Source organism: Triticum urartu, chromosome 5A, assembly GCF_056163025.1.
Source record: "Triticum urartu cultivar PI428250 chromosome 5A, HENAU_Tu73, whole genome shotgun sequence".
NCBI lineage: Eukaryota > Viridiplantae > Streptophyta > Magnoliopsida > Poales > Poaceae > Triticum > Triticum urartu.
Genome location: NC_141877.1, coordinates 510,370,694 through 510,396,697, shown reverse-complemented (window position 1 = coordinate 510,396,697; position 26,004 = coordinate 510,370,694). Strand labels below are relative to the sequence as shown.

Below are 26,004 nucleotides of genomic sequence, written 5' to 3'. Positions count from 1 at the left end.
GTTTTTTGCATTGATGCAAGCATTAGCTTGTATGTTGAATACGTGCACCAATAGAGATTTGTGAACTTTTGGCTTTTTGTGAGACCGGATGAAACCTCTCGGTGGGACTGAACGATGATGACCTAAGCACTTTCACACTTCGGTGTCACCAATTGAAACCACTTGAAAATTTCGATTGAATTTCAATTGGCAATAGAAGGTTGGCAAGTGCTCTTCGGTGGGACCGAAGGGCCATCTCGGTGAGACCGAGGCGCTATGGTTTAAAAAGTGTATCTCGATGGGTCCGGCTACATGTGCTTCAGTGGGACCGAGAATGACTTTAGATTTAGGAGATAGATGAATGTGAGGGTGTGATTGAGAATTTTGGAGCAATATCTCTAAGCACTTAAGCAGTTACACCATAATAATCCTACATCTACGTAAGGCTTACAAAGACTAACGTAACCTTCCTAACTAATTAACTTTGCCCCCTGATTTTCGGGTGGGTGGGGCCCCTTCCTCCCCTTTCTCCAACACTAGTTACCCACGTTGCACTTAACATAAAACATGTAACATTTTTTACTTAAGTGTAGCATTACCCATTACACCATGATCAAAACCTCATCCTCTTTTAATAATATTGGCTTTCCTATGGGCTCAATGTGATCTTAGATCACTAAACCATAAATTTAGAGTCTTGAAGTTTTGTCAATATCATTCCTTAGCATTTTGTTGGTCCACATTCACATCACATTGCCATACCTAAATTGAACTTTCCTGAAATATTCTTTGAGTAGGCATTAGTTCAGTGATGTTGTTATGAATTACCAAAATCATCCGGGGATTAGTTGCACTTTCACTTGCGACCCGCGCTGCCGTGCACCACCTCAACGCCGCCATACACACGAACGAGGCACCACATCTGGCCACCTCACGCCTCAGAGCATGTGATGGCGAGACAATGGAGGCTTGGGTGGAAAGGTGTGGCAACGAATAGGGTTTTCGCCCCTGAGTCGGTAGGGAGAGAGACACGGGTGGGGGAGGGCATCAATTAGTGCGTGTTACATGGACAAAATGATAAGAGGACAATAGATAGACATAAGCAACCCCCTTGTGGTTCCCTCCTCATTTTGTACCACCATGGATCATTGTTTATGTTCTTCGAGACTAGGGATTGTTTTTTTAGCTCCAAATCTAGCTCACCCAATTATATGAGAGAGACATGCCACTTCTGAACCTTTACAGTTCAGCTAAAGAACTCCAATGTCCAAACATTCTCTTCAACACCCTCTCGATGGGCAGCAACAACCGCGTTGTTGAACTTGAGCAACTTTTTGGCCCTACACAACCTCATGACGCCATGCCAACCGACACCGAGCGCTGACAGCCCAGCAGCAACGCCGAACGCCCTCCACCCGGCCACCACACAGACATAGGCCAGGAAAGCCGACGGCACGGCACACATGGCCACAAGCACACACAGCAATAGTGGCACATGGTAGGGGCGCTTCAGCATCAGGTGCTTGGCACGGAGCCAGAAGGAGGTGAACTCGAGCAACGTGCCCAAGCTATATAGGAAGTTGGCGACATAATCGAAGCCAAGGAAGGAGACGGTGATCATGACAACGGTCGATGCGGCGATGGCGACCCACGGGATCCCGGTGTAGGAGGTGCGGCGAGCAAAAACAGCCGGGAGGAGGCTGAGTTCCGCCATCCCGAGGAGCTAGAATGAGCCACTGCTCATCTGGGCTTTAAACATGCCGGTGGAGGAGATTGCCACCTTCCAATACTTGAGCCATGGGCCCCCTATGGTGCTTGCCAGAATAGACAAAATTATATTTCCTTTGAAGGAGCAAAATAAAGATAGTCAGATCATAAACTGCCTTGGTTGTATTCAGCACGGCTTGATTCTAGAACAAGCATCTCTACAGTTTTATTATGTCCCCTAAAATAACATATCTACGGTTTTATGTCTCAAGAAGGCATTAAAATATTGGTTTGCTAATACTAAGTTGCCGAAGTTTTTCTTATGTCTCCAAAAAAAAGGGCAACTAGGTGGAAATGTATGTGGTGCACTTTTCACTAAACTAAACTCAAATAGTACAAAGTTGTACTAAAGCAGTATCAATTAATATTGATCGAAGGGAGTATCACATTTTAGAATTGCAGGCATAGAAAACCCTAGTCAACTTTGATATAGAATCCAATACTCCAAAGTGGACTTACAGGCAAAATCCATATATCGCCCTCTTTGCGCTCACTCTTCAAAGTCATGATATTTTTAAAATATATTAAATAGTGTTCGTCGTGATTTAACATGTACACTTGCAACATTTGGTGGAACAACATACTACGTGTCTCAGATGGAAAAACAATAAACCTAGAATTTGAGTAGTCAATATATATAAGTTATCCAGGCACGCAAAATAAGTGTTTTTTACTATGCAAGTGTACATTTTATATCATGGGAACATCGATGAAACTTTGCAAAATTAACATCTTTCTGGAGTAAGCAAAGAGAAGAAACTATGGATTTTGTGTAAAACCCTCTGCAAACTCTGAGAGCATATATTTTATACATTTTTTTTGCATAAACCCATTAATATAAAATAGTATAATCACTAAAGTTAAGCTAGATGCACATCATAAAAGTAGAATTTCCCTGATTAGCAATTTCACAGAAGAAAAACATGTTTCAGAAATGTGACGTATACCCTCATGTAAGGAGACCGTTGTATAAGCCCAACAATATCGACCAAGAAAAAAACTAGGCACAGATACAAAGGAATATGAGCGGCGGCAGCAAGTATATATATTTATTTGCAAGGAGGCGGCAGTACGTATATTGATACATAGATATCCTATGTTTTTGTCTCTAATGTATAAGATAGATGATTGCTATTACCTTCGTCTCAAGATATAAGACGTTTGTGTCGGCACATGATAAAAAACAAAGGAAGCAAAGGAGAATGAGAACAAACAAAATGATGAAAAACTTTTGCCCCACAACGATAAGAACAACCTGTAATAATTCTGATACTAAGCGGCATTTGTACGTGCCTGCGGCGTCGGCCAAGTAGCCATTGACCCAGGTATCCGGCGGTGCGTCCGGCAGCAGGTAACTGATAGCGATCATACAACCGCTACTGCCAGCGCCCGGGTGAACGTCCGCTCCGGCCGCTCCACCTTGCCGGCCATGGTGCTTGCGCTATCCCACTAGTCGAGGTTCCAGAACATTATGGGACGGGGGAAGTACATGGCAGTTCCTACTGCCGGTTTTTTGAACTTCTCAAAGGCTTTCAACTTATGAACGATTTCTTTTTGCTTGGGACTGAGTTTCAAGAAGACACTGAAGGATACTAGGCCAGGTAGTTTATCCAAGATATCACCCTTGTAGTAGTGAAGCACGTATTTTGTTAGTTCTCCGAGACTTCTAATAACATGTGCTTTCCTTGTGAAGTTATCGTCATTGCAGCAGGGTCTCTTTGACTGACTTGGTGAATTTATCAGTGACTCCTTTTGAAATCCTGCGAGCTGATATTGATACTTGACTCATTATACAGTCAAGATGATACTATCTTAAAAAACTTTGGGCGTACAAGGTTCAAGATGTTGAACACTTCTGCGACGTGATTCTGAGAAAGTGTATCAGATAGGACTAACATGGAGTATGTACTCTGCGTAGTGATTCTAGCACATTAGTCGACTCATTCCAAGCTGTATGGCCCTCATCCATTATAAGTAGGTTAGGGAACATAAGCAACATGTTCCAGAAGCTGCAACGGTGCACCCCCATCACTGTCAATGATCCAAGAGAACCGAGTGTATCCAACCATGAGGATACTCCTATTGGCTTGCCAAGAGTTAAGGATTTCCAACTGATCTGCTTTGTCACCCTTGACAAATACAAATCATACAGTAGTATGTCCTCCACTTGCCACCGTTGAAATTCCCTTTTTCATGTACCTAATATGCCTTTAGGAAGTACAACAGGAGGCCTTCCAGAGGGATACTTTGCCAGGAAGCTCTGAATGAAACTAATCAGCATAAATGTTTTCCCCGAACCAGGGGTATGAGCTAGAATGGTACCTCCTGATTTGTCAGAGACTAAATTTTTAAACAGAAAGTGGAAACCTGCCAACTGATGTGCTCTCATCTGCTTTTCATGTCTTGGATGAATAGAAATGTCTAACGCAATGAGTTCTTCAGCGACTCTAACATCACTAATGACAATATCATCAGAATCCTTTGAACGCATTTCACAAAAATATGATCTTGACCTTGATGCCGGACATGAGGTAAACACACTGTTAATTGATTGTTCCAATGATACATTTAAATTTCATGAATACCATGTAAAAAAATGAAATAATGATAATCAAAAGTTCCATATTTGTTACTAAACCCATGTCTTGCACAATGTAGCCAAGCCACATCATCTATCTATCTATTATTTGTACTAAAAGCAAGACACGGTAAAAATAGAAAGGTAGACTTGAAAAAGTGCAAAACATCCCACCGTTCGTTGAACAGAACAGCTTATTGATCAAATTTTGGCACAAACTGTTCCGTTTCAAAAAGGAAAGTAAAAATTTGAGCGCAAATTGCATGTTCCACATCCTACCATTGTTTATCCTCACATACCTGTCATTTGTAAAATGCACGGCAACAACGCACCTTAAAAGAGTGGTGCTTCCACTTTTGGGAGAAGCAACATACACTAAGTCATATATTCTTGATGATTTCTTCAACAACACTAGCTCACGAGGAACGTAGGAGCCAAATAAAGAATTCTTTTGGACAAATATGACTGTAAAGGGATCACGATCTGATATAGCCATCATTCCATAATATCTAAAAACATGAGTGATGGAATCCGGTAACTAGTATTGTACTAACATGTAAAGTAAGTTAAAGACAATGCAAGCATCTTGACACTGTAGTTAGTGTCGCCCAACCCTTCTCTTCAACCAGAAATATAACTAAATGTATTTTGCATATACACAGGCAAAACATGGTAAGCATTGAACTAACTAAACTGTAGTACAGTCCTTAGATGTAGAAAAGTTTATTTTAATTAGATCCAGAAATTCCGGACAGAAGGGTCCTAGTTCTATGTAGTCAAATTTGAATGGCAAAAGCAAGAACACTTGAGTGGTTGTACCAACTGTCAAGATGACATACTAATACCCTATTATTTACCATCGCAAATTAAAAGAAGCAGTTGAAATGTTCAATATGTACTAAAATCTCCAGGTCTTCAAAGCTACATGCTTAATTATGGCCATTGAACATTATACAGGCAGTCCTTCATGCTGTTTTGTTCATAGAAACTAAACAAATTACCGAACATTATTGAGTTCATATTTAAATAAGCACATGACATGACCGACGCAAAGAATATGTTAGGGGGTCCATACAAGGAATGATGGGATAAATAGCTATGTGTAGGAAGAATCCAACAACTATAATTAGAGTGTATAGTACAAATACATGATACTAAAAGAATACATTTAGTTTTCTTTTTGTATAGGACATGCACGAAAAGTACAGTCCTTAGATGTAGAAAAGTTTATTTTAATTAGATCTAGAAATTCCGGACAGAAGGGTCCTAGTTCTATGTAGTCAAATTTGAATGGCAAAAGCAAGAACACTTGAGTGGTTGTACCAACTGTCAAGATGACATACTAATACCCTATTATTTACCATCGCAAATTAAAAGAAGCAGTTGAAATGTTCAATATGTACTAAAATCTCCAGGTCTTCAAAGCTACATGCTTAATTATGGCCATTGAACATTATACAGGCAGTCCTTCATGCTGTTTTGTTCATAGAAACTAAACAAATTACCGAACATTATTGAGTTCATATTTAAATAAGCACATGACATGACCGACGCAAAGAATATGTTAGGGGGTCCATACAAGGAATGATGGGATAAATAGCTATGTGTAGGAAGAATCCAACAACTATAATTAGAGTGTATAGTACAAATACATGATACTAAAAGAATACATTTAGTTTTCTTTTTGTATAGGACATGCACGAAAAGTACAGTCCTTAGATGTAGAAAAGTTTATTTTAATTAGATCCAGAAATTCCGGACAGAAGGGTCCTAGTTCTATGTAGTCAAATTTGAATGGCAAAAGCAAGAACACTTGAGTGGTTGTACCAACTGTCAAGATGACATACTAATACCCTATTATTTACCATCGCAAATTAAAAGAAGCAGTTGAAATGTTCAATATGTACTAAAATCTCCAGGTCTTCAAAGCTACATGCTTAATTATGGCCATTGAACATTATACAGGCAGTCCTTCATGCTGTTTTGTTCATAGAAACTAAACAAATTACCGAACATTATTGAGTTCATATTTAAATAAGCACATGACATGACCGACGCAAAGAATATGTTAGGGGGTCCATACAAGGAATGATGGGATAAATAGCTATGTGTAGGAAGAATCCAACAACTATAATTAGAGTGTATAGTACAAATACATGATACTAAAAGAATACATTTAGTTTTCTTTTTGTATAGGACATGCACGAAAAGTAGAAAAAAACTCACTAGAAGGAGGTCTTGAACCTCCGACCTTGTGGTTAACAGCCACACGCTCTAGCCAACTGAGCTATTCCAGCTATTTTGATACAAAAAGTATTTAACCGTACATATAAAAGCTACATGATCTCTTTCATGGCAAATTCCATCTCAAGTGATTGCAAAAGGCATCAATTTTCCAAATATTGATGTCAATCCATGAGACTGGAGACAGGCATAATACGCTCACCAGACATAAACCTTTACTTTTGGTAATAAAAAACCTTTCGATGCTCGCAAAAGTTTGAATGTTTGGTCCACTGTCGCAGACTGTTTTGTATGGGTCACGCAGATACATGATAAGTTACAATACGAAATAACAAACTAGAGCATCTCATACAACGTGCAACTTATAATACCAATTCCATTTCAAATATAGGCTCATCATAGCATATCAGGTAAGGCCGAAGAAACAATCAAGTTGTCCATTCTCGTTCATGAGGAAACAAAAGCAAAGGAAGCAGTTGCAAATTGAAGGTTTTAGATTGATATTAAAGAAACCGAAACCCACAAAGATGCTTCAGTTGACCTCAGACCAGCAAATAATTGAAGGTCCAATTTGAGCGAGTACTTGTAATGTATGTCAAACAAATAACATGCAAAAGGAAGCATCACATTTTGTTTGAAGCCCACAACTCAACAAGTATCAACTTCATGCTATACGCTCATATTTGAAAATATGTACTATAGTACGATAGTGAGTCACATATAAAGTATTACGCTAACAGTAGAAAGCCTGAAATTGATCATCTAGGGAACAAAGTTTGATGTGCTAAAATACTAAAGAAACGAAAAATAGTGGTAGCAATACGAGGCACTTGTCACAACATTTAGGTTAAAGTTATCTGCCAGATGTTGGGTATCACATGAATAAATTCATATAAGGAAAGATGTATGATACATAAAAAATAGTAGACACATAACTTATTGGAAGTGAAACATAGCAGAAAAGAACATGGCAATTGGATGTATCATGCATGCAGATTCTAGAATGTTAACTCTAGCTCAGTAAGAACATGAAAGTTGTGCAACCAAATATTGAAACAACCAACAAGGATTGACAACTACCATAAGTACTTACATAAGAGTCACAATTTAGGCACACAATGATATCGATGCAAAGGATGTACAAACAACACTTCAAAAGATTGAGTGACATTAGTATTAAGTAGGATACTAGAATGTAGGAGACACACCTTAGGATGACAAAAATGTTATAGTCACCTAGCAGAGACTTCATGGCAGAAAAATCTGGGGCAAGAGTTTCTAAGCAACATAAGCTATTAGGTATCTACTATTATATCCTCTTTGATCAGCCTTACTTCACAGAACCCGGTAAAAGGGCAAAATATATGTAGAGAAGCAAGAATCAAGGAGCTGAAGCACTAAATGGTGAAAACAAAAACAGAAAGTTAAAGATTGAGACATAGATTGGTAAGGACATAAACATAAAATATTGTTTAGTTATCTACAAAATGACAAAAAAATAGCAAGAGAATCATATGCATAAAGGGATACGTGCAAGCTCCTGTCTAGTACAGTTGGATGGGAGACTTTCAACATGTAGAGTGTTTGATGCATGCGAAGGAAGAGAAGGCCCATAAGAACCAATAGAAGGTATCTGTAAAGATGTACCAAGTCAAGTATGTTTCCTCTTACTTTTGGTTCTAGAGCAGCCTTACTTGACAACAATGACAATCTCGAACGATCGAAAAGCCATATATACATGGTGTACGTACAACAGCCAGCCTGCCTTCACCTTGCATACAAAAAGCCTTGATGTCCTAGCACATCGTCATGTTGTCCAGCAGCTCATCCCCACTGTTGTGGATATCAACTTCGTTCAGCTGGAAGTCCTTCAATGTGCAGCACTGCTCGCTCCATTCAAACCACAGCTTTGGTATCACCTTCTTGAATGCAGTTTCATAGGTGTTCTCCAAAGAATCAGCTGCTATGAGCCAACACTTTCTTTTGTTGCCCAGGCCAGTATGCCGGCCCGATTGCTTGACATGTAACAGAGGGGTTCAAGTGAACATCTAGAATGACGACTCTTGATGCGCCCACCAGGGAGATGCCCTCCCGGCATGCCTTGGTAGAGCCAAACAAGACTTTTGCATCAATAGAGTTGTTAAACTGATCCATTGTCAGTTCTCTATCTTCTGAAGTAGATTTATTATCACCACGGATCACAAAGAACTCTAATACTTGCCAGCCACTTGTCTTAACCAATAGACTTTCCAAAAAATTCGTGGGAAGTAATGTACTGACTAAATGCAATGACCTTCTCTACCATAGATTCCACAAGTGCCAGGATATTGATGAAAAATCCGGCCTTCACACCATCGGTCACGTTGATAGACTGGACCAGACTATCAACAGTCACTACTGGAATCGCCCTATACGCCGAGTGCCACAGACACTCGGCAAAGGCCCAAAAACCGCCGGCAACGCCTTTGCCAAGTGTCACCTTCGGCAAAAGCCACCCGGTGTAAACCTCTTCAGCAAACAGGAATTTGCCGAGAGCCATAACACGGGCACTCGGCAAAGCCTTTGCCGAGAGCTAAACAGCCCGTCTCGGCAAAATAAAGCAGCTAACGGATAAGTCCGTTAGCTCCAGACATGTGGGACCACGTAAACTTTGCCGAGAGCCACTCTCGGCAAAAAGAAATACTAGGCACGTGTCGTGTCCTGACATGTGGGTCCACGACAACAGGCCGAGCCCCGACTTTGCTGAGAGCCACTCTCGGCAAAGGGAACCATTAGGAGGCTGACACATGTCGCCTCCTAACATGTGGCCCCACGACCACGGGCCGAGGGACAACTTTGCCGAGAGCAACTCTCGGCAAAGAAAACCAGTAGGAGGCTGACACGTGTAGCCTCGTGGCATGTGGGTTCATGACAACAGGCCAAGGGCCAACTTTGCTGAGAGCCACTCTCGGCAAAGAGAACCAATAGGAGGCTGACACGTGTCACCTCCTGACATGTGGGACCACGACAGCAGGCCGAGGGCCAACTTTGCCGAGAGGCCCTCTCGGCAAAGGGAACCGGTAGGAGGCTGACTTGTGTCACCTCCTGACATGTGGGACCACGAGAACAGGACGAGGGCCAACTTTGCCGAGAGCCCATCTCGGCAAAGAGAACCACTAGGAGGCTGACACGTGTCAACTCCTGACATGTGGGACCATGAGAACAGACCGAGGGCCAACTTTGCCAGGAGCCCCTCTCGGCAAAGAGAACCACTAGGAGGCCGAGTGCCAACTTTGCCGAGAGCCAACCTCGGCAATCCTTTTCCCTTTATCGAGCGCCCCTCTCGGTAAAGTTGTCACGGGCACCATAGGTTATTATCGTTTACTGAGAGGCCTCTCGGTAAAGGTGTCAGGTTCTATTGGTTGGTACACGTTTACCGAGTAAAGGGTGCATTCTGGTCCAGTTTCACAGTCATTGCCGAGAGCCACCCTCAGTAATGGTGTGCCCAGGAGCCTTTTTCCTGTTTCTGTTTCTTTCCTATAGCGAAACATATACAACAGCAGCATATAGTTCATCACACATAGAACATGTCACATATAGGCATTATTGAACAAAAGAAGCAATGATTGATTCTGAAAAACATTCCACATAAAAGCAATAGTGCATAAAAGGTGAAATAGTAGTGAAGTCACTCGACTACCACAAGTTTACAAGTCTCAAGATGCAAGAGTTCTCAACATACAAGGAACAGTTTCAAACATAACATAACATGAAGTTCACGCGATTTTGGAGATCGGAGTGATAACATCAACATTAGAAGGCATCATTCCGTTTGCTGCCCCAACTCCATCAATCGGAGTGATAACATCAACATTAGAAGGCATCATTCCGTTTGCTGCCCCAACTCCACCAACTTGAGGTGGAACTACCGGAACATTGTTCGACCCTTGTGATGGGTTGAGCTATGATGGATTGACCCAATAGTGAGATGAATGCATATGGTAATGCCGAAAATGGTGATAGAAATAGTTTGAAGGAAACTCACAATGTTCCACTCTAGCGTTGGTGGCATCTCTGGCACTGGTTGGCCTTGCATGGAATAAAGATTGGCCACCATATGTTGTAAAGACTTCACTAGATCATCTTGTGCCTTCAGCTTGGCCTAGTTTTCATCTTGTTCTTTCTTGGTGTCAATCAGTCGAGTCTACAATATGGCAATGCAAATGTCATTCATGTTGAAATGCAAATATGCAGGACCATGAAGGATCAATGAAGAATCACTGACCTGAATATCCTCAATAATGCTCACGGAATGTGGTACGTGACGCTCTACGGTAGGAGTAGAGCCAGTACAATTGATCATTGATCCTTGTACAATGGCCACAAGAGGGTCAAGCGGTAGCACGTGAGGATCAACATCAGGCCCGTACATCTCCTTCAATTTTTTGGTGTAGTTCTCTCCATCTGACCGGGCTTTAGAGCTGATCCAGTCCCTCTCTGGGTGGAGAGGGTCCTTGTCCTTGTCGTCTTTGGTACGTTTTATGGTCCATGCCTCGAAGTAAGTGATATCCTTGCCAGTGTCTTCTTTCTGCAAAAGAAAGCGATCCAAACAATCAAGGGAATGCTCACAAATGAAAGAGAACATGATGAAAAGAAAAGGATGTGGTTGCCTACATGTTTTGAGACGACACCTGGGATGGTGAGGTTGCCTTTACGGTGTCCTCGACCCCCATCAAATTACGCCGTTCAGATATTGCTTTGTGTTCATCCTGCCACCTTGGATCTGTCCACCGTTCGACGATCTTCTCCCAGCACGGACGTTTGTCAGCGCACCACCGAGGAATCACCTGTAAATTAAACAAATACATCTTATTAAGGATTCTAATTTTGCGGTAATGTAGGGAATAGCAAGCATCCATCGTCAATTGCCTTGAAGTAATTGTCCCGTCAAAGATGCGTCCCTCGAGCCTCCTGTTTGGAAATCCTATGGTTGAGATAGTCCGCGTGATACTTGACCACTAACCAGACGCGCTCCTCATAGTGCATGTCATGGACTAGTTTCTTGGCAATATTATCAACCACCACATTTGCACGATCCTTCTGATCCTCAACGCATGTATAGAAATCCTACAAACATGCATACATGTGAGAAGGGTTAAATCATGACTATGGCAAATTTAAACCTTTTGGTATTGACATTTAGGTGTTTGAAAGGACTTACCCAGAAATCGTTGACCACTCGCATGGCTCTGTTATCATAAACCCTTTGACGCATATCCAGGAAATCCGGTGCAAGTTTGTAGTGATCCCATGACCAAGCTGGCTCAATGATACCATTCGGTAAAGTGAGCAGTCCAGGGTAATTTAACCTACAAAGACCCCCAATGATGCCACTCGGTGACCGTGGCAGACGCCTCTCACCGCCTTTTACTAAGCTTCTGCATTACGAAGAGTGAAGTCATATTATATGTGAGGAAATGACAAAAGGTACAATTTATATGGGATGAGTCAAGATAACCACTTACTTCTCTCCCATTGGTTTAATCAACACGTCTCTATGCACATATGGACGTCTTGGAATCTTTGAAGGACCACATAGCCACACTTTCCCTCTGGAAGTAGTGCTGATAGTCGAACCACTCGGTTGCGAACCGCTCACCTCGTGGTGCTCTGTCACCCGTGAGGGTCCATCCCCACCCTCAGAAATCTGACGAACAACCAGCCTTCTCTCGGCGGCAGCGTCCTCCACCACCTCCTCCTCCTCATCCTCCATCGCCTCCTCCACAAAATCCTCCTCGTCCTCTTCCTCCCACGCCTAATCCCCATCCTCTGTTTCCTCCTCCTGAGCACGGTGAAGCACTGTATCAGAGGGGCAAGGAGAAGAAAGAGGTGCTCTACTCCGGGCTGCTTTACGTACTCCTCGTCCGCCTCCTCCTCCTACCTCACCTACTCCCCCTCCTCGTCCCCCTACTTCCCCTCCTACTCCCCCTCGCCCCCCTCCTCGTTCGCCTCCTCCTCCTGCCTCACCTACTCCCCATCCTCATCTGCCTCCTCCTCCTGCCTCACCTAGTTGTTGGAAATATGCCCTAGAGGTAATAATAAATTGATTATTATTATATTTCCTTGTTCATGATAATCGTTTATTATCCATGCTATAATTGTATTGATAGGAAACTCAGATACATGTGTGGATACATAGACAACACCATGTCCCTAGTGAGCCTCTAGTTGACTAGCTCGTTGATCAATAGATGGTTATGGTTTCCTAACCATGGACATTGGATGTCGTTGATAATGGGATCACATCATTAGGAGAATGATGTGATGGACAAGACCTAATCCTAATCATAGCACTAGATCGTGTAGTTCATATGCTATAGCTTTTCTAATGTCAAGTATCATTTCCTTAGACCATGAGATTGTGCAACTCCCGGATGCCGTAGGAATGCTTTGGGTGTATCAAACATCACAACGTAACTGGGTGACTATAAAGGTGCATTACAGGTATCTCCGAAAGTGTCTGTTGGGTTGGCACGAATCGAGACTGGGATTTGTCACTCCGTGTAAGCGGAGAGGTATCTCTGGGCCCACTCGGTAGGACATCATCATATGCGCAATGTGACCAAGGAGTTGATCACGGGATGATGTGTTATGGAATGAGTAAAGAGACTTGCCGATAACGAGATTGAACAAGGTATCGGTATACCGACGATCGAATCTCGGGCAAGTAACATACCGATAGACAAAGGGAATTGTATACGGGATTGATTAAGTCCTTGACATCGTGGTTCATCCGATGAGATCATCGTGGAACATGTGGGAGCCATCATGGGTATCCAGATCCCGCTGTTGGTTACTGACCGGAGAACGTCTCGGTCATGTCTGCATGTCTCCCGAACCCGTAGGGTCTACACACTTAAGGTTCGGTGACGCTAGGGTTGTAGAGATATTAGTATGCGGTAACCCGAAAGTTGTTCGGAGTCCCGGATGAGATCCCGGACGTCACGAGGAGTTCCGGAATGGTCCGGAGGTAAAGAATTATATATAGGAAGTGCTATTTCGGCCATCGGGACAAGTTTCGGGGTCATCGGTATTGTACCGGGACCACCGGAAGGGTCCCGGGGGTCCACCGGGTGGGGCCACCTGCCCCGGGGGGACACATGGGCTGTAGGGGGAGTGCCTTGGCCTATATGGGCCAAGGGCACCAGCCCCAAGAGGCCCATGCGCCAAGAGATGGGAAAAAAGGGGAGAGTCCTAAAGGGGGAAGGCACCTCCGAGGTGCCTTAGGGAGGATGGACTCCTCCCCACCCTTGGCCGCACCCTTCCTTGGAGGAAGGGGCAAGGGCTGCGCCTCCCCCTCTCCCTTGGCCCTATATATAGTGGGGAAAAAGGAGGAGCAAACCAATCTAAGGCCTGGCGCCTCCCTCTCCCTCCCGTGACACATCTACCTCCTCCCGCAGCGCTTAGCGAAGCCCTGTTGGAATCCCGCTACTTCCACCACGCCGTCGTGCTGCTGGATCTCCATCAAACTCTCCCTCCTCCTTGCTGGATCAAGGCGTGGGAGACGTCTCCGTTCCATACGTGTGTTGAACGCGGAGGTGCCGTCCGTTCGGCGCTAGGATCATCGGTGATTTGAATCACGACGAGTACGACTCCATCAACCCCGTTCTCTTGAACGCTTCCGCGCGCGATCTGCAAGGGTATGTAGATCCAATCCTCCCTCGTTGCTAGATGACTCCATAGATTGATCTTGGTGACACGTAGGAAAATTTTGAATTAATGCTACGTTCCCCAACAGTGGCATCATGAGCTAGGTCTATGTGTAGATTCTATGCACGAGTAGAACACAAAGTAGTTGTGGGCGTTGATTTTGTTCAATATGCTTGCCGTTACTCGTCTTATCTTGATTCGGCGGCATCGTGGGATGAAGCAACCCGGACCAACCTTACACGTACTCTTATGTGAGACCGGTTCCACCGACAAACATGCACTAGTTGCATAAGGTGGCTAGCGGGTGTCTGTCTCTCCTACTTTAGTCGGATCGGATTCGATGAAAAGGGTCCTTATGAAGGGTAAATAGCAATTGGCATATCACGTTGTGGTTTTGCGTAGGTAAGAAACGTTCTTGATAGAAACCCATAGCAGCCACGTAAAACATGCAAACAACAATTAGAGGACGTCTAACTTGTTTTTGCAGGGTATGCTATGTGATGTGATATGGCCAAAAGGATGTGATGAATGATATATGTGATGTATGAGATTGATCATGTTCTTGTCAAGGGAATCACGACTTGCATGTCGATGACGAGACAACTTCAAGAAGACACGATGATGGAGATCATGATGATGGAGATCATGGTGTCATGCCAGTGACAAGATGATCATGGAGCCCCAAGATGGAGATCAAAGGAGCTATATGATATTGGCCATATCATGTCACTATTATTTGATTGCATATGATGTTTATCATGTTTATACATCTTATTTGCTTAGAACGACGGTAGTAAATAAGATGATCCCTCATTAAAATTTCAAGAAGTGTTCTCCCCTAACTATGCACCGTTGCTACAGTTCGTCGCTTCGAAGCATCACGTGTTAATCGGGTGTGATAGATCCTTTCGTTCACATACAACGGGTGTAAGCAAGATTTACACATGCAAAAACACTTAGGGTTAACTTGACGAGCCTAGCATGTGAAGACATGGCCTCGGAACACAAAGACCGAAAGGTCGAGCATGAGTCGTATAGAAGATACGATCAACATGAAGATGTTCACCGACGTTGACTAGTCCGTCTCACGTGTTAATCGGACACAGCCTAGCTCACTCGGATCATGTAATCACTTAGATGACTAGAGGGATGTCTATCTAAGTGGGAGTTCATAAGATGAACTTAATTATCCTGAACATAGTCAAAAGATTTTTGCAAATTATGTCGTAGCTCACGCTATAGTTCTACTGTTTGGATATGTTCCTAGAGAAAAATTAGTTGAAAGTTGATAGTAGCAATTATGCGGACTAGGTCCGTAAACTGAGGATTGTCCTCATTGCTTCTTAGAAGGCTTATGTCCTTAATGCACCGCTTGGTGTGTTGAACCTCGAACGTTGTCTGTGGATGTTGCGAACATCTGACATAAACATTTTGATAACTACGTGATAGTTCAGTTAAACGGTTTAGAGTTGAGGCACCAAAGACGTTTTTTGAAACGTCGCGAAACATGTGAGATGTTTTCGAGGGCTGAAATTGGGATTTCAGGCTCGTGCCCACGTCAAGAGGTATAAGACCTCCGACGGTTCTTCTAGCCTACATACTAAGGGAGAAAAGCTCAATTGTTGAGCTTGTGCTCGGATTGTCTGAGTACAACAATCATTTGAATCAAGTGGGAGTTGATCTTCCAGATAAGATAGTGATGTTTCTCCGAAGTCATTACCACCAAGCTGCTAGAGCTTCATGATGAACTATAATATATCGGGGACATGTATGATGATCCTTGAGATGTTCGTGATGTTTGACACCACAAAAGTAGAAATCAAGAAGGAGCATCAATTGTTGATGGTTGGTGAAACCACTAGTTTCAAGAAGGGCAAGGGCACGAAGGGATACTTCATAAAACGGCAATTTAGCTGCTGCTCTAGTGAAGAAACCCAAGGTTGAACCCAAACCCGAGACTAAGTGCTTCTGTAATAAGGGGAACAGCCACTGGAGCATAATTACCCTAGATACTTGGTAGATTAGAAGGCTGGCAAGGTCGATAGAAGTATATTGGATATACATTGTGTTAATGTGTACTTTACTAGTACTCCTAGTAGCACCAGGGTATTAGATACCGGTTCGGTTGCTAAGTGTTAGTAACTCGAAATAAAAGCTACGGAATAAACGGGGACTAGCTGGCGATATGTGTTGGAAGCATTTCCAATGTTGATATGATCAAGCATCACACGCTCCCTCTACCATCGAGATTGGTGTTTGCGTTGAGCATAGACATGATTGGATTATGTCTATCGCAATACGGTTATTCATTTAAAGAAAATAATGGTTACTCTGTTTATTTGAATAATACCATCAATGGTCTTACACCTAAAATGAATGGTTTATTGAATCTCGATCGTAGTGATACACATGTTCATGCCAAAAGATAGTAATGATAGTACCACCTACTTGTGGCACTGCCACATAAGTCATATCGGTATAAAACGCATGAAGGAGCTCCATGTTGATGGATCTTTGGGCTCACTCGTTTTTGAAAAGTTTGGGACATGCGAACCATGTCTATTGGTATATATGCATGAAGAAACTCCATGCAAATGGACCGTTTTGTACTCGCTTGATTTTGAATCACTTGAGACATGCAAATCATACCACATGGGCAAGATGACTGAAAGCCTCGTTTTCAGTAAAATGGAACAAGAAAGCAACTTGTTGGAAGTAATACATTTTTGATGTGTGCAGTCCAATGAGTGCTGAGGCATGTAGTGGACATCGTTATGTTCTTACTTCACAGATGATTTGAGTAGATGTTGAGTACATTTACTTGATGAATCACGAGTCTGAATTATTGAAAGGTTCAAGTAATTTCAGGGTGAAGTTGAAAGATCGTCGTGACAAGAGGATAAAATGTCTATGATATGATCATAGAGATGAATATCTGAATTACGAGTTTGGCACAGAATTAAGACATTTTGGAAATTGTTTCACAACTGATACAGCCTGGAACACCATAGTGTGATGGTGTGTCCGAACATCATAACTGCACCCTATTGGATATGATGCATACCATGATGTCTCTTATCGAATTACCACGATAGTTTATGGGTTAGGCATTAAAGACAACCACATTCACTTTAAATAGGGCACCACGTAATTCCGATGATATGACACCGTATGAACTATGGTTTAGAGAAACCTTAGATGTCATTTCTTAAAAGTTTGGGGCTGCGAAGCTTATGTGAAAAGTTTTAGGCTGATAAGCTCGAACCCAAAGCGGATAAATGCATAAATGCATCTTCATAGGACACCCAAAACAGTTGGGTATACCTCCTGTCTCAGATCCGAAAGCAATAAGGGATTGTTTCTAGAATCGGGTCCTTTCTCGAGGAAAAGTTTCTCTCGAAAGAATTGAGTGGGAGGATGGTGGAGACTTGATGAGGTTATTGAACCGTCTCTTCAACTAGTGTGTGGCAGCGCACAGGAAGTTGTTCCTGTGGCACCTACACCAATTGAAGTGGAAGCTTATGATAGTGATCATGAAACTTTAGATCAAGTCACTAACAAACCTCGTGGGATGACAAGGATGCGTACTACTTCAGAGTGGTACGTAATCATGTCTTGGAAGTCATGTTGCTAGACAACAATGAACCTACGAGCTATGGAGAAGCGATGGTGGGCCCGGATTCCGATAAATGGCTTGAGGCCATATAATCCGAGAGAGGATCCATACATGAAAACAAAGTGTAGACTTTGGAAGAACTACTTGATGGTCGTAAGGCTGTTGAGTACAGATGGATTTTAAAAGGAAGACGGACAATGATGGTAAATGTCACCATTAAGAAAGCTCGACTTGTCGTTAAGATGTTTTCCGACAAGTTCAAAGAGTTGACTACGATGAGACTTTCTCACTCGTAGCGATGCTAAGAGTCTGTTGGAATTATATTAGCGATTACTGCATTATTTATGAAATCTTGCAGATAGGATGTCAAAACATTGTTTCCTCGACGATTTTCTTGAGGAAAGGTTGTATGTGATACAACCGGAAGGTTTTGTCAATCCTGAAGGATGCTAATAAGTATGCAAAGCTCCAGCAATCCTTCTGAGGACTGGAGTAAGCATCTCGGAGTTGGAATGTATGCTTTGATGAGATGATCAAAGATTTTGGGTGTATACAAAGTTTATGAGAAACTTGTATTTCCAAAGAAGTGAGTGGGAGCACTATAGAATTTCTGATTAGTATATGTTGTTGACATATTGTTGATCAGAAATGACATAGAATTTCTAGAAAGCATATAGGGTTATTTGGAAAGTGTTTTTCAATGGAAAGCCTGGATTAAGCTACTTGAACATTGAGCATCAAGATCTATAAGGATAGATCAAAACGCATAATGGTACTTTCAAATGAGCACATACCTTGACATGATCTTGAAGGTGTTAAAGATGGATCAGTCAAAGAAGGAGTTCTTGCCTGAGTTATAAGGTATGAAGTTAAGACTTAAAGCTCGACCACGGCAGAATAGAGAGAAAAGACGAAGGTCGTCCCCTATGCTTAAGACGTAGGCTCTACAGTATGCTATGCTGTGTACCGCACCTGAAGTGTGCCTTGCCATGAGTCAGTCAAGGGGTACAAGAGTGATCCATGAATGGATCACAGGACAGCGGTCAAAGTTATCCTTAGTAACTAGTGGACTAAGGAAGTTTCTCGGTTGTGGAGGTGGTAAAAAGAGTTCGTCGTAAAGGGTTACGTCGATGCAAGCTTAACACCTATCCGGATAGCTCTGAGTAGAGATACCGGATGCATATAATGGAGCAACAATTTAGAATAGCTCCAAGTAGAACAGTTATTTGGATTAGCTCCAAATAGAGCGTGGTAGCTACATCTAGGAGATGACATAGAGATTTGTAAAGCACACAAGGATCTGAAAGGTTCGGACCCGTTGACTAAAACCTCTCTCACAAGCAACATGATCAAACCTAAAACTCATTGAGTGTTAATCACATAGTGATGTGAACTAGACTACTGACTCTAGTAAACTCTTGGGTGATAGTCACATGGCGATGTGACCTGTGAGTGTTAATCACATGGCGATGTGAACTAGATTATTGACTCTAGTGCAAGTGGGAGACTGTTGGAAATATGCCCTAGAGGCAATAATAAATTGATTATTATTATATTTCCTTGTTCATGATAATCGTTTATTATCCATGCTATAATTGTATTGATAGGAAACTCAGATACATGTGTGGATACATAGGCAACACCATGTCCCTAGTGAGCCTCTAGTTGACTAGCTCGTTGATCAATAGATGGTTATGGTTTCCTAACCATGGACATTGGATGTCGTTGATAACGGGATCACATCATTAGGAGAATGATGTGATGGACAAGACCTAATCCTAAGCATAGCATTAGATCGGGTAGTTCATATGCTATAGCTTTTCTAATGTCAAGTATCATTTCCTTAGACCATGAGATTGTGCAACTCTCGGATGCCGTAGGAATGCTTTGGGTGTATCAAACGTCACAACGTAACTGGGTGACTATAAAGGTGCATTACAGGTATCTCCGAAAGTGTCTGTTGGGTTGGCATGAATCGAGACTGGGATTTGTCACTCCGTGTAAGCGGAGAGGTATCTCTGGGCCCACTCGGTAGGACATCATCATATGCGCAATGTGACCAAGGAGTTGATCACGGGATGATGTGTTATGGAACGAGTAAAGAGACTTGCCGGTAACGAGATTGAACAAGGTATCGGTATACCGACGATCGAATCTCGGGCAAGTAACATACCGATAGACAAAGGGAATTGTATACGGGATTGATTAAGTCCTTGACATCGTGGTTCATCCGATGAGATCATCGTGGAACATGTGGGAGCCATCATGGGTATCCAGATCCCGCTGTTGGTTATTGACCGGAGAACGTCTCGGTCATGTCTGCATGTCTCCCGAACCCGTAGGGTCTACACACTTAAGGTTCGGTGACGCTAGGGTTGTAGAGATATTAGTATGCGGTAACCCGAAAGTTGTTCGGAGTCCCGGATGAGATCCCGGACGTCACGAGGAGTTCCGGAATGGTCCGGAGGTAAAGAATTATATATAGGAAGTGCTATTTCGGCCATCGGGACAAGTTTCGGGGTCATCGGTATTGTACCGGGACCACCGGAAGGGTCCCGGGGGTCCACCGGGTGGGGCCACCTGCCCCGGGGGGACACATGGGCTGTAGGGGGAGTGCCTTGGCCTATATGGGCCAAGGGCACCAGCCCCAAGAGGCCCATGCGCCAAGAGATGGGAAAAAAGGGGAGAGTCCTAAAGGGGGAAGGCACCTCCGAGGTGCCTTAGGGAGGATGGACTCCTCCCCACCCTTGGCCGCACCCTTCCTTGGAGGAAGGGGCAAGGGCTGCGCCTCCCCCTCTCCCTTGGCCCTATATATAGTGGGGAAAAAGGAGGAGCAAACCAATCTAAGGCCTGGCGCCTCCCTCTCCCTCTCGTGACACATCTACCTCCTCCCGCAGCGCTTAGCGAAGCCCTGTTGGAATCCCGCTACTTCCACCACGCCGTCGTGCTGCTGGATCTCCATCAACCTCTCCCTCCTCCTTGCTGGATCAAGGCGTGGGAGACGTCTCCGTTCCGTACGTGTGTTGAACGCGGAGGTGTCGTCCGTTCGGCGCTAGGATCATCGGTGATTTGAATCACGACGAGTACGACTCCATCAACCCCGTTCTCTTGAACGCTTCCGCGCGCGATCTACAAGGGTATGTAGATCCAATCCTCCCTCGTTGCTAGATGACTCCATAGATTGATCTTGGTGACACGTAGGAAAATTTTGAATTTATGCTACGTTCCCCAACAGTGGCATCATGAGCTAGGTCTATGCGTAGATTCTATGCACGAGTAGAACACAAAGTAGTTGTGGGCGTTGATTTTGTTCAATATGCTTGCCGTTACTCGTCTTATCTTGATTCGGCGGCATCGTGGGATGAAGCAACCCGGACCAACCTTACACGTACTCTTATGTGAGACCGGTTCCACCGACAAACATGCACTAGTTGCATAAGGTGGCTAGCGGGTGTCTGTCTCTCCTACTTTAGTCGGATCGGATTCGATGAAAAGGGTCCTTATGAAGGGTAAATAGCAATTGGCATATCACGTTGTGGTTTTGCGTAGGTAAGAAACGTTCTTGATAGAAACCCATAGCAGCCACGTAAAACATGCAAACAACAATTAGAGGACGTCTAACTTGTTTTTGCAGGGTATGCTATGTGATGTGATATGGCCAAAAGGATGTGATGAATGATATATGTGATGTATGAGATTGATCATGTTCTTGTCAAGGGAATCACGACTTGCATGTCGATGACGAGACAACTTCAAGAAGACACGATGATGGAGATCATGATGATGGAGATCATGGTGTCATGCCAGTGACAAGATGATCATGGAGCCCCAAGATGGAGATCAAAGGAGCTATATGATATTGGCCATATCATGTCACTATTATTTGATTGCATATGATGTTTATCATGTTTATACATCTTATTTGCTTAGAACGACGGTAGTAAATAAGATGATCCCTCATTAAAATTTCAAGAAGTGTTCTCCCCTAACTGTGCACCGTTGCTACAGTTCGTCGCTTCGAAGCATCACGTGTTAATCGGGTGTGATAGATCCTTTCGTTCACATACAACGGGTGTAAGCAAGATTTACACATGCAAAAACACTTAGGGTTAACTTGACGAGCCTAGCATGTGAAGACATGGCCTCGGAACACAAAGACCGAAAGGTCGAGCATGAGTCGTATAGAAGATACGATCAACATGAAGATGTTCACCGACGTTGACTAGTCCGTCTCACGTGTTAATCGGACACGGCCTAGCTCACTCGGATCATGTAATCACTTAGATGACTAGAGGGATGTCTATCTAAGTGGGAGTTCATAAGATGAACTTAATTATCCTGAACATAGTCAAAAGATTTTTGCAAATTATGTCATAGCTCACGCTATAGTTCTACTGTTTGGATATGTTCCTAGAGAAAAATTAGTTGAAAGTTGATAGTAGCAATTATGCGGACTAGGTCCGTAAACTGAGGATTGTCCTCATTGCTTCTTAGAAGGCTTATGTCCTTAATGCACCGCTTGGTGTGTTGAACCTCGAACGTTGTCTGTGGATGTTGCGAACATCTGACATAAACATTTTGATAACTACGTGATAGTTCAGTTAAACGGTTTAGAGTTGAGGCACCAAAGACGTTTTTTGAAACGTCGCGAAACATGTGAGATGTTTTCGAGGGCTGAAATTGGGATTTCAGGCTCGTGCCCACGTCAAGAGGTATAAGACCTCCGACGGTTCTTCTAGCCTACATACTAAGGGAGAAAAGCTCAATTGTTGAGCTTGTGCTCGGATTGTCTGAGTACAACAATCATTTGAATCAAGTGGGAGTTGATCTTCCAGATAAGATAGTGATGTTTCTCCGAAGTCATTACCACCAAGCTGCTAGAGCTTCGTGATGAACTATAATATATCGGGGACATGTATGATGATCCTTGAGATGTTCGTGATGTTTGACACCACAAAAGTAGAAATCAAGAAGGAGCATCAATTGTTGATGGTTGGTGAAACCACTAGTTTCAAGAAGGGCAAGGGCACGAAGGGATACTTCATAAAACGGCAATTCAGCTGCTGCTCTAGTGAAGAAACCCAAGGTTGAACCCAAACCCGAGACTAAGTGCTTCTGTAATAAGGGGAACAGCCACTGGAGCATAATTACCCTAGATACTTGGTAGATTAGAAGGCTGGCAAGGTCGATAGAAGTATATTGGATATACATTGTGTTAATGTGTACTTTACTAGTACTCCTAGTAGCACCAGGGTATTAGATACCGGTTCGGTTGCTAAGTGTTAGTAACTCGAAATAAAAGCTACGGAATAAACGGGGACTAGCTGACGATATGTGTTGGAAGCATTTCCAATGTTGATATGATCAAGCATCACACGCTCCCTCTACCATCGAGATTGGTGTTTGCGTTGAGCATAGACATGATTGGATTATGTCTATCGCAATACGGTTATTCATTTAAAGAAAATAATGGTTACTCTGTTTATTTGAATAATACCATCAATGGTCTTACACCTAAAATGAATGGTTTATTGAATCTCGATCGTAGTGATACACATGTTCATGCCAAAAGATAGTAATGATAGTACCACCTACTTGTGGCACTGCCACATAAGTCATATCGGTATAAAACGCATGAAGGAGCTCCATGTTGATGGATCTTTGGGCTCACTCGTTTTTGAAAAGTTTGGGACATGCGAACCATGTCTATTGGTATATATGCATGAAGAAACTCCATGCAAATGGACCGTTTTGTACTCGCTTGATTTTGAATCACTTGAGACATGCAAATCATACCACATGGGCAAGATGACTGAAAGCCTCGTTTTCAGTAAAATGGAACAAGAAAGCAACTTGTTGGAAGTAATACATTTTTGATGTGTGCAGTCCAATGAGTGCTGAGGCATGTAGTGGACATCGTTATGTTCTTACTTCACAGATGATTTGAGTAGATGTTGAGTACATTTACTTGATGAATCACGAGTCTGAATTATTGAAAGGTTCAAGTAATTTCAGGGTGAAGTTGAAAGATCGTCGTGACAAGAGGATAAAATGTCTATGATATGATCATAGAGATGAATATCTGAATTACGAGTTTGGCACAGAATTAAGACATTTTGGAAATTGTTTCACAACTGATACAGCCTGGAACACCATAGTGTGATGGTGTGTCCGAACATCATAACTGCACCCTATTGGATATGATGCATACCATGATGTCTCTTATCGAATTACCACGATAGTTTATGGGTTAGGCATTAAAGACAACCACATTCACTTTAAATAGGGCACCACGTAATTCCGATGATATGACACCGTATGAACTATGGTTTAGAGAAACCTAAGCTGTCATTTCTTAAAAGTTTGGGGCTGCGAAGCTTATGTGAAAAGTTTCAGGCTGATAAGCTCGAACCCAAAGCGGATAAATGCATAAATGCATCTTCATAGGACACCCAAAACAGTTGGGTATACCTCCTGTCTCAGATCCGAAAGCAATAAGGGATTGTTTCTAGAATCGGGTCCTTTCTCGAGGAAAAGTTTCTCTCGAAAGAATTGAGTGGGAGGATGGTGGAGACTTGATGAGGTTATTGAACCGTCTCTTCAACTAGTGTGTGGCAGGGCACAGGAAGTTGTTCCTGTGGCACCTACACCAATTGAAGTGGAAGCTTATGATAGTGATCATGAAACTTTAGATCAAGTCACTAACAAACCTCGTGGGATGACAAGGATGCGTACTACTTCAGAGTGGTACGTAATCATGTCTTGGAAGTCATGTTGCTAGACAACAATGAACCTACGAGCTATGGAGAAGCGATGGTGGGCCCGGATTCCGATAAATGGCTCGAGGCCATATAATCCGAGAGAGGATCCATACATGAAAACAAAGTGTAGACTTTGGAAGAACTACTTGATGGTCGTAAGGCTGTTGAGTACAGATGGATTTTAAAAGGAAGACGGACAATGATGGTAAATGTCACCATTAAGAAAGCTCGACTTGTCGTTAAGATGTTTTCCGACAAGTTCAAAGAGTTGACTACGATGAGACTTTCTCACTCGTAGCGATGCTAAGAGTCTGTTGGAATTATATTAGCGATTACTGCATTATTTATGAAATCTTGCAGATAGGATGTCAAAACATTGTTTCCTCGATGATTTTCTTGAGGAAAGGTTGTATGTGATACAACCGGAAGGTTTTGTCAATCCTGAAGGATGCTAATAAGTATGCAAAGCTCCAGCAATCCTTCTGAGGACTGGAGTAAGCATCTCGGAGTTGGAATGTATGCTTTGATGAGATGATCAAAGATTTTGGGTGTATACAAAGTTTATGAGAAACTTGTATTTCCAAAGAAGTGAGTGGGAGCACTATAGAATTTCTGATTAGTATATGTTGTTGACATATTGTTGATCAGAAATGACATAGAATTTCTAGAAAGCATATAGGGTTATTTGGAAAGTGTTTTTCAATGGAAAGCCTGGATTAAGCTACTTGAACATTGAGCATCAAGATCTATAAGGATAGATCAAAACGCATAATGGTACTTTCAAATGAGCACATACCTTGACATGATCTTGAAGGTGTTCAAGATGGATCAGTCAAAGAAGGAGTTCTTGCCTGAGTTATAAGGTATGAAGTTAAGACTTAAAGCTCGACCACGGCAGAATAGAGAGAAAAGACGAAGGTCGTCCCCTATGCTTAAGACGTAGGCTCTACAGTATGCTATGCTGTGTACCGCACCTGAAGTGTGCCTTGCCATGAGTCAGTCAAGGGGTACAAGAGTGATCCATGAATGGATCACAGGACAGCGGTCAAAGTTATCCTTAGTAACTAGTGGACTAAGGAAGTTTCTCGGTTGTGGAGGTGGTAAAAAGAGTTCGTCGTAAAGGGTTACGTCGATGCAAGCTTAACACCTATCCGGATAGCTCTGAGTAGAGATACCGGATGCATATAATGGAGCAACAATTTAGAATAGCTCCAAGTAGAACAGTTATTTGGATTAGCTCCAAATAGAGCGTGGTAGCTACATCTAGGAGATGACATAGAGATTTGTAAAGCACACAAGGATCTGAAAGGTTCGGACCCGTTGACTAAAACCTCTCTCACAAGCAACATGATCAAACCTAAAACTCATTG

At 42.8% G+C, this 26,004-nt stretch overlaps 2 pseudogenes; both read right to left on the bottom strand.

Moving 5' to 3' along the window:
- Window positions 1-1,225: 1,225 nt before the first annotated feature.
- On the bottom strand, window positions 1,226-4,237 carry LOC147972348 (putative polyamine transporter At3g13620; annotated as a pseudogene).
- Window positions 4,238-7,863: 3,626 nt separating this feature from the next.
- The window catches only part of LOC125510223 (protein CHROMATIN REMODELING 35-like), an 87,879-nt pseudogene continuing 69,738 nt past the window's right edge, over window positions 7,864-26,004 (bottom strand).